Source organism: Mus caroli, unplaced genomic scaffold (genome assembly GCF_978045245.1).
Source record: "Mus caroli unplaced genomic scaffold, Mus_caroli_1 scaffold_17, whole genome shotgun sequence".
NCBI lineage: Eukaryota > Metazoa > Chordata > Mammalia > Rodentia > Muridae > Mus > Mus caroli.
Window position 1 is genome coordinate 56,229,526 of NW_028227272.1, and position 9,815 is coordinate 56,239,340.

General features: G+C 39.9%; 1 pseudogene; it reads right to left on the reverse strand.

Moving 5' to 3' along the window:
- Positions 1–1,671: 1,671 nt before the first annotated feature.
- On the reverse strand, positions 1,672–2,595 carry LOC110288688 (olfactory receptor 5H18-like; annotated as a pseudogene).
- Positions 2,596–9,815: the final 7,220 nt, after the last annotated feature.

The window sequence follows — 9,815 nt, forward strand, 5'->3', positions numbered from 1 at the left end:
AGGTACTGAGCTTTTTGTGTACCATTCTTAATGCTCCAATGCAGAGTAGGAGGCCTCGCCTTATTGGTACTAATATTTTTGAAACAATTACAAGCTCACTTTTAGTGTATATACTATTAGGCCCATAGTGTTCTTTTGCTCTCCAAGCTGTACATTTTGTACATCTTTTTTTCTACATGTTTTTCTTAAATTTTATCCCCATTTAATTGTAATCAGTAATAACTACTCCACACTCTCAACATTATGCTGTCTTGCAATGCCTTCCACTAAGTAAGCTAGCCCATTAATTTTAACACAGCCTATGTTAACTAACAGTCATGGGCAGAAAAGATATCTTTCTAAAATACAGAATAGATGCTCACTATCCCAGTTGCTAATACAGTGTTTACTCCCTTCTGAAATGTCATAGGCCAGGTCCCCACAGTACACATTACTTTAAGGACTATTGTCTTTTAGGCTGTGGACCTCATAGCCAAAATTAATAATATGCCTTGAAATCACAGAAGACTTATGACTGCTAAATACTAATCCTGTTTGTTATGCCATATTCTAAGAGAACTACATAGCTATCAAAACTTATTGCCTTGCATTTCCTCTCTATACATAGGCATATTTTAAATATGTACTCTATTAATTTATATAAAATATCATATCCCTCCATTCCACTGAAGAATGGAGTCCTTGCTGTTGAATAAAGAGAAAGCAGAGTCTTTTTTTTAATGCACAGACAGATACAGACATACATAGATATAGATAACATACAGATATATGGAAGGGCAAACACAGACAGAGACATAGAGCAACCTTCTTGAAATTAACGTAATAGAGAGACAGAAGGTAGAAGACACCAGGAACATGAAACAGAGAAGTCAAATCTGGGCTTGCTCTTTTAAAAGACCCCAAAGATAAGTGATTGCAATTCTTTCTGTAATGGGCACAGATGCATTATTGGAGACTCAAAGCTAATCATTAGTATATTAAATCCAAGTACTGGGCTTCTGCTGTAATAACCTGCTAATTTCAGCATTTCACCACTTTTATATTCAAAAGTTTGAAAGTATTACATACATATAAGAAATACAGATGGTCCGGGTCTTTACATGGATGCCCCATGTCTGGTTCCACCTTCCATATTAGTTACAGAAGTATTGCTGTGATAAATTACCATATCTATAAGCAACTTATGGAAGAAATGGTTTACCTTGACTTACAGTTCCAAAAATCCATAATATCTCGGTAACCAGAAGCTGAAGCAGAAAGCTAGCTGATCACATTTAGTCAGCCTACCAGGAAACAGAGAGTACAAACTGGAAGTGGAACAAGACAACAAACTCTCAAAGCTCATCCCCAGTGATGTATTTTTTCCAGCAAATCTGTTGTCCTAGAAATTCCAGGATATTTACAATCTTATCAGCTGGGTACCAAAATGCTTAAATGCATGAGTTTGGGGGGCCATTTATTATTCAAACCACCATAGACAACAATATTTTAGGTATTTTTTTAGGGAAATAATCTTAAGTCATAAAAATCATTGAAAATTTTATTTAGCCATTATCAAAGGAAGATAAGAAAATTGAAATTCAAAATTTTTGAACATTTCTATAAAGCATTTAAAAAAAAACTTACAGAGAAAAACGTGACATTTTTAACTAAATCACATCTCTGTGATTGCTAAGCCTTTTTCTTTTACACCTTTTTCAGAGAATCCATGACTTGCTTGTTTCTCAGACTGGAGATAATTGGATTTAACACAGGAATTATGATTGTGTAAAACAGAGAGTCTATGATATCTTGGCCATCTGCTTCTTGTTACACAGGGAAAATATACTTGATGAAAAGAAGCCCATAGTTCAGAGACACCGATAAGAGATGGGCACCACAGGTAGTGAAAGCCTTCTTCATGCATTGGACAGACTTCCTTTGTAAAATCATAAACAGCACTAGTGTATAGGACAGAAGAACAATCACAATGGTGAGGACATGAATTATTTCAGCTAAAACAAATATCAGTTGAAAATTAAGAGTAGTGTCAGTACAGGAAATCTTTAACAACAGAACGATGTCACATAAAAAGTGATGTACTATATTGGAATTGCAGAAGTTTAGTAGTAATAGAAATCCCTCGTGTATTGAAGAATGAAGAATTCCACCTACAAAAGACATGACTAAGAGACATATACATACTCTCTTAGTCATAATCATTGGATAAAGTAAAGGTTTGCATATGGCTACATAGCGATCATATGCCATAGCTCCCAACAAGAAACATTCTGTAGTAGCACAGATGGCAAAAATAAAGAATTGTATCATGCATTCAGAGTAGGAAATCATCTTATTCGTCTGTAAGAAATCGAGTAATATCTTTGGTGTCACTGTGGATGATAGGCAAGCATCCACAAAAGCCAGATGGCCAAGAAAGAAGTACATAGGGATATGTAAGTGAGGGTCATTCCAGATAAGAGTGATTAGACCAAGGTTCCCTAGAATAATGATAAGATAGTTCACCAGAAAAAACAAGAACAAGGGCACATGTAGCTCTGGAGACCCTGTGAGCCCTGTAAGCACAAACTCTGTCACCACAGTTGAATTTTTCATTTCTGAATCCTCAATGGATAATCCCTGAAATTAAACACATGAAAAAGAATGTTCATCAAGTTTCAGAAATCAAATATCAGGAGAGTACATTTGATACCATATATGGTTATAGACTAATAAGCATATCAATATAACATTTTACTTCTATATTTTTAAATATGGCACTTGAAGGAGTTACAGGGAAGAAGTTAAAAGCATCTATAGAACTAATTTCTTACCCATTTGTACTTAGTGGCTCTTGGCTAAAGACAGAGTATTTGTCTCACAAATTTGTTCACTCGATCTTACATTTCTTAGATTTTGTTATGAAAAGATAGAAATGTAAAACATTTCACATAGACTAAAACAAACAAACAAACCTCCTAGCATAAACGTGAATAATTTAGCCCCTGCACACTGCATCTTCAGAATATTCTACAACATTTACTGCCTTCCTCTATAAAGAATTGGGGGTATGGTGTTTCCCCTTAATGACATTTTTGAACCCTTTAGGTCCTTTCATGTAATTAAACTGGATTCTATCTATTTCTGTAAGACATTCCATTTAGAATCAAAGGGAAGATATGAAAGAAAACCTCTGAGAGGCTCCTCCTAGATGCCAATGGAAAGCAATGCAAAGACTCACAGCCAAACACTAGAGAGAGCTTTGGGAGTCCAACAGAAGAGTTGGGAGAAGGGTTGAAGGACCCTAAGAGGACAGGGACTCAACAGGAAGACCGATAGAGTCAATTAACCTGGACCCTTAGAGGCTCCCAGATACTGAATTAGCAACCAAAGAGCGAGCATGAGGTGGACGTAAGACCCCTGAATATATGTAGCAAATGAGCAACTCAGAAGAATTCCACCAATTTTTCGCACCCACCTTGTCTGACAAGGAAGACACAACACGGTCAGATTCTTCTCAACAGCTTTTATTGCAGGAACGCCTTTATGTGCTACTGGGAACCCGGGAACCCAGGGAGGACTCCTTATATACACCCCAGCACAGGGAAAAGCTTTGTGTCCTCCTGAGATTGGTCAGTCTGCCATCACCTTAATTTGTATGCACAAGCTGTGGAGGGATGGGCGCCAGATTGGGGCTAGTGCCTGCACAGTGGTGTTGTTTACGACCATGGTGTAACAGAAATTGGAGCCATTTTTTAGGCGTCAACTGCCTACATCTTCCCTTTTTTTGTTTAATAATATGATGCTGGACTAGGTCTGGGCAAGTCTGTCCATCAGCCACGGTTCCTGTCCTAGGTCAACACTGTGGGAATTGTAACACCACATCTTGTGCTGAAGTGTGGCAGCAGGAACATGATACAATTGATGAAAATCTTTTGCAAGCTCCAGTGATGTGGCGTGAAAAATAAATTCCATGCGAGTGCTAGCATCCACTAAGGCATTTCTTTCAGCCATAGGGCCTGGCAAGGTAGAGTGAGCTTGAATATGTTGAATAAAGAATTTATGTGGTCTTTTCCAAATCAATTTTTGTAACTCTAATAAGATGGTTCACACAGAGCTGTTGGGTCTAATGGGTCCAGCAATTTCTAATGCACGCACTGCATTTACTACATAAGCAGAATCAGAGACTAGATTAAAAGATTCCTTAAAAGCTTTGAATACTTTCAACACAATTTTACATTCAGTAAGTTGCGGGATGCCAGGATTGTATTAAAAAAGAACGGGTTTTTGAGAATTAACTACATAGGCACCAACACCTCTTTTAGAACCATCTGTATAAATATCTAGTGCATCCGATATGGGTTTTGATGCTGTGATTTTTGGAAAAATCACTGGATGTTCACTAAAAAATTGTAGCAAATGATCTTTGGGATAATGATTATCTAATTCCCCATCAAAACTACAGTGCAATAGGGCCCAATCATCTATCAAAGAACTTAGGATCTGTATTTGATTAGCATTATAAGGTGTAATGTTTTTCTGAGGGGGTGCTTCAAAATGTTGAATACACGATTTAATGCCCAGAGTCGCTAATTGAGCTACAGCAATGGGATAATATTCAAGGGTTTTATTGGGAGACACATGAGGATGAATCCACAATAGAGGACCTGACTGCCATAACACTCCTGTTGGTTGACTGAATTTCTTCAAAATGCATAGGAGGATGTCCTCTCCTTCTTCCATCTATATAGCTTGGCCTTTTCTAAACACCTTTCTACCTTTTCTAATGCTACTCGGGCCTCAGGGGTGAGAGCACAAGGTGATGAGAGCTGTGGCTCACCCTCCAATATATCAAAAAGAGGGATCAATTCAAAATTTGATAGCCTCATATATGGACGAATCCAATTTATATCTCCCAACAATTTCTGGGAATCATTCAATGTTTTCAAATGATCTTTACATAATTCTATCTTTTGAGGTTAATAAATATGTGGAGTAATTTGAGCACCCAAGAACTCTCCTAAATTTCCCATTTCAACATTATCAGGAGCGATAAATAATTGTTTCATTTCTAATTGTTTTACTATCTTAATATATCCTTCATTTAAACTTTCTTTATTCTTTGAGGCAAGAAGGATATCATCTATATAATGTACTATCCTTAATTTTGGGAATGCACCAAGGACAGGTTGTAGGGCTTCTCCTACAAAAAGTTGACACATAGTATGACAGTTTGCCATCCCTTGAGGTAAAACTATCCACTGATACCATGTATCAGGCTCTTCTATATTCACAGAAGGAAGAGTAAAGGCAAAGTGCTCACTATCACACAATGCAAGGGGAATAGAGAAAAAGCAATCCTCAATATCAATGATTTTAATAGGCCACTCTTTGGATAAACTAGAAAGTAGGGGCAGACCCCTCTGTATGGAGCCCATAATTTGCATTTGATTATTAATGGTTCAAAGATAATGCAGGAGCCTCCATTTGCCTGAGTTTTTCTTAATCATAAATATGGGTGTATTCCAAGGTGACTGGGAAGGTTTACTATGTCCTAATTTCAATTGTTCCTCTACTAATTCTCTGGCTGCTGCCAATTTTTCAGAGGAAAGAAACCATTGAGGAACCCATACAGGTTCTTATGTTTTCCAAGTAATGGGTATACTGCCCTCAAAGGCCCCTAGGAAAAACCCAATCCCTTTTTATCTTATTTGAACTTAGTTGGTACTGGCATAGTATTGCCTTGTAATGACTTTCCCAATCCTTTTCCTGTAGTGTAGGCCATACTAGACATAATTTCTCGGGCTTGTGGGGAATACACATTAGTTAATCTAAGATCCATCTCAGTTAAGACATTCCTGCCCCATAGGGTCACAGTTATGTCCACAATGTAGGGGAGGAATTTTCCCTACTTACCTTCCTCATTTTTCCATGTCAATTCCTTATACTAATAAGAGGGGTAGGCTCATAACCAAGACCACACAGGCTTTGAGATGATGTCTCAAGGGCCACTTTGACAGCCAATCATGAGTGGAGATACTACTGCAATCTGCACCAGTGTCTAATAATCCTAAAATGGATCGTCCTTCAATCTCCAAAGTTAACATGGGGCGGTTTCCTAATTCCATATATAATAAAGCAAATCAAGAACCTGTAGAACCTAGTCCACTCTCCCCTCTTATTTTATTATTTGCTGGGAAATATTTATCTAAACTGGGTAATAGCAACAATTGAGCAATTCTATCTCCTGGGGAGATAGCTGAAATGCCACTGGGGGAGGCCACTAAGATTTTCACAACACACATATAATCTGGATCAATCACTCCAGGGGTAATTTGTAATCCTTTTAAGGCAGACGATGAATGTCCAAGCAGCAGCCCCACGGTGTCTTTTTGAAGGGGGCCTTTAAAATCTGTCTCAATGGGCTGTACCCACATCTGTGGGGTTAGTACAAGTCTGGTGGTGGAATGGAGGTCCAGTCCTGTAGAGCTTGTAGTGGCTCTCCTTGGTCTCTCGGATGTCGAAGAGAGGGCCAAGGTTTCTTCTGTTCTGTCTGAAGGGCCCCATATATTTGAGGGCCCTGGGGACATGGGCCCTGTTGTCCGTTTTTTGCCTGGTGCCACCATATCCTGCTTGTAATGTCTGCCATCTATATCTTTTGTTGATCTGCACTCATTTGTGCAATGTTTTCCTTTTCTACATTTATGGCATATTTCCGACTGCATAGATTTATCTCATGTAGTTCTCTCTTCATTTTCAGGACATTGTCTTCTAAAATGTTCTTTTTGGCCACTCTTATAACAAGCATCATTACTAAACTTGCCCAACTGTACTACTGCTGCTGCTAGGCCTGCATTGGTCAAAGGGCCCCCTAGTTCTCCGCAGACCTTCACCCATACTTCTAAACCTTTATGTTTATAGGGTGTAATGACTGCTCCGCATTCCTTAGTGTATTGCTCATATATTAGCTGTTTGACTAATGACATAGCTGTATCAGGTTCTCCAAAGATTCTAGTAGCTGCCTCAATGAGGTGTGCTACAAAGTCTGAGAATGGTTAGGTGGGGCCCTGCAAATTTTTTATAAGATTGCCTGAGACTGCACCTTTGTTCGGCAATGCCTTCCAGGCTTTGGTAGCCACCTCATTTATTTGGGCATAGACTGCCTCAGGATAATTTGTTTGATCTAAGGCAAACCGTCTAGGAGCATGACTATATCCCAGTGCCTCTGAGGGTCTTGTCCTGAGGCTAAATTAGTCGCTGCCTGGTTGTTTGCATGTTCATATGTCAAAGACCTCCAATCTAAATACTGTCCAGACAATAGGCTTGCCCGAGCTATATTGTTCCAATCCCCAGGGGTGAGGCAATATCTAGCAAGTGCCTTTACCTGTGCAACTACAAAGGCTGCACTCACCTCGTAGGTACGGACTGACTCAGCCAGTTGCTTAATAGTTTTAAAATCCACTGGCTCGTGAAACCGCTGCCCTTGTCCATCAACAAAAACTGTAAAGGTTAATCCTATTTCTTTCCATGCCTCTGGGCAGAAGGGGGTACCTGGTCTAAGAGCCCTAGTGGTCTCCTTTTTTCCAGGGTAATCAGGATTGAAAGGTGGACCTGTTGGTACTTTCAATTTCGACGTTTTGTTAACCAACACTCCCTTTTTCACTGGGTTGGCTCTATATGGTCAATCCTGATCATACCTATCCCTCTCATATCGAGTTGCCTCTTCTTCTAGGTCAACTTCCTCATCTTTATCAAGCTTGAGTCACTGGAGTCAGAACTTGCTGAACTTATTGTTGTCTTTTAATGAAGGATACAGTATTGCTATTTCCTTTTCTTTCTCATTATTACCTTTTCTGCCACAGCACTCCAGTCGAGTCAGCTTGTCAGGCAGGGATGCCTAAAAGCTGCTCATGAAGCAAAAAGAATTTCACAGAAACTGGCTCCTGGAGTCTGGCATTCTCTCTAACCCATACATTAATTTTCCATTCCTGCGTTAGTCTAGTGTATGGATCCACATGCTCTCTTTCAGTATTATCCTATTATAAGTGCCTTTTAGGATTGAATTCTGACATAGCTAAAGCCTTCCGCCAGTGTTCCAACAGTGCTAGAACGTCCTTGAGCAAGACCATGGGCTTGAAATTCAGTAAGAATGTTGCTAATCAGAATAGCCTCTGGTATTACACTATCACATAGAATAAAAGCCATGTGGCACCCATATACAGGAATTTACAATGGTTTGGGAAGTAGATCAGGCTGTGGTTTTAGAGTATTGCTTTATTCATGAGATGGTTAGCTAGAAAGGAACTCCCTAGTTAGAACCATGACTTGGGTGTGAAAGCCCGTGCCCTAGGAGAGTAAAGACTGCACACCTGGCTTCTAAGACTCTATAGCTGAGTTACACCCATACACACGTATTTACAATGGCCTAAGGGGAAGGTGGACTATACAATAGACTAAAATAGGAACTATGGCAAGGGCACAAAGCCCTTGACCAAGGCTTCTAAGATTAAGTGAATCTTAGGTGGAGCCCTTGTTGATCCCAGTTGTTAACTATGAATTCTATCCCAGGTGGTTCCTGTTAGACCTTCTTTGTTTGCATTCCTCTGTTTTATGTAAGAATCCAGTAACCTCTTTGTACCTTGCTGGTGTGTCACCCAACTTCCTTATTGTCTTCTGCATAAAAAGTCTGATGCTCGATTTGAAATTACATTCAGATCCAACACAACCTCTCCTGTGTGCATCTGTCATTCATCTGACACTTTGTCCACCTGGACTAGAGACCCATTCCACGAAGACAAAGGGGCCCAGAGGGTCTGTGGCACTTTTCCTTTTGAATTTGCCTTTCCTCTCTTCTCCTTTTCTCTCTCTTTTTTACCCCTTTTCTTTCTTTTGCTTATGCATTTCCTATCTTCCTCTGACATACTTTCTTGTTGTTCCATGAGAATTTTCTGACCTGTTTTACTGCTTTGACACACCACTTATCTTCTAAACAAGCTCTTACCACATGCCAAAGGGGTTTCATGCTGGGTTTTTCAAAAAAACAAAACAACAATGGCAAGAGCTACCCACACTGGATCAATGGGCGAGAAAAACATATCCCTCCTTTAAACCGGGGATAAATTTGGGATACTTACTAGTACCACTGTTCCTCAGCTGAAGAGTTCTGAATCCACGAGATCCTTGGGTCCCCATATGGGCCACCAATTTGTCCCGCCCACCTCATCTGGCAAGGACGACACGGCATGGTCGGATTTTTCTCAACAGCTTTATTGCAGGAAAGCCTCAATGCTGCTACAGGGACCCCGGGCACCCAGGGAGGACTCCTTATATACACCCCAGCACAGGGAAAAGCTTTGTGTCCTCCTGGGATTGGTCAGTCTACCGGCACCTTAATTTGCATGCACCTGCTCAGGAGGGGTTGGCACCAGTTCGGGATAGCGCCTGCACAGTGGTGTTGTTTACAGCCACAGTGTACCTGAAACTAGCGCCATCTTTTAGGCTTCCACTGCCTAAAGTTCTCGCTACACTAGCCAATTTTAAAAGTGATAGAAAAGAAACAGCTCTTGTAACTCCTTCCATGGGTGTTTTGTTCCCAATTCTAAGAAGGGACAAAGTGTCCACACTTTGGTCTTCGTTCTTCTTGAGTTTCATGCGTTTAGCAAATTGTATATTATATCTTGGATATCCTAAGTTTCTGGGCTAATATCCAATTATCAGTGAGTACTTATTGTGTGAGTTCCTTTTTGATTATGTTACCTCACTCAGGATGATGCCCTCCAGGTCCATCCAATTGCCTAGGAATTTCATAAATTCATTCTTTTTAATGGCTGAGTAGT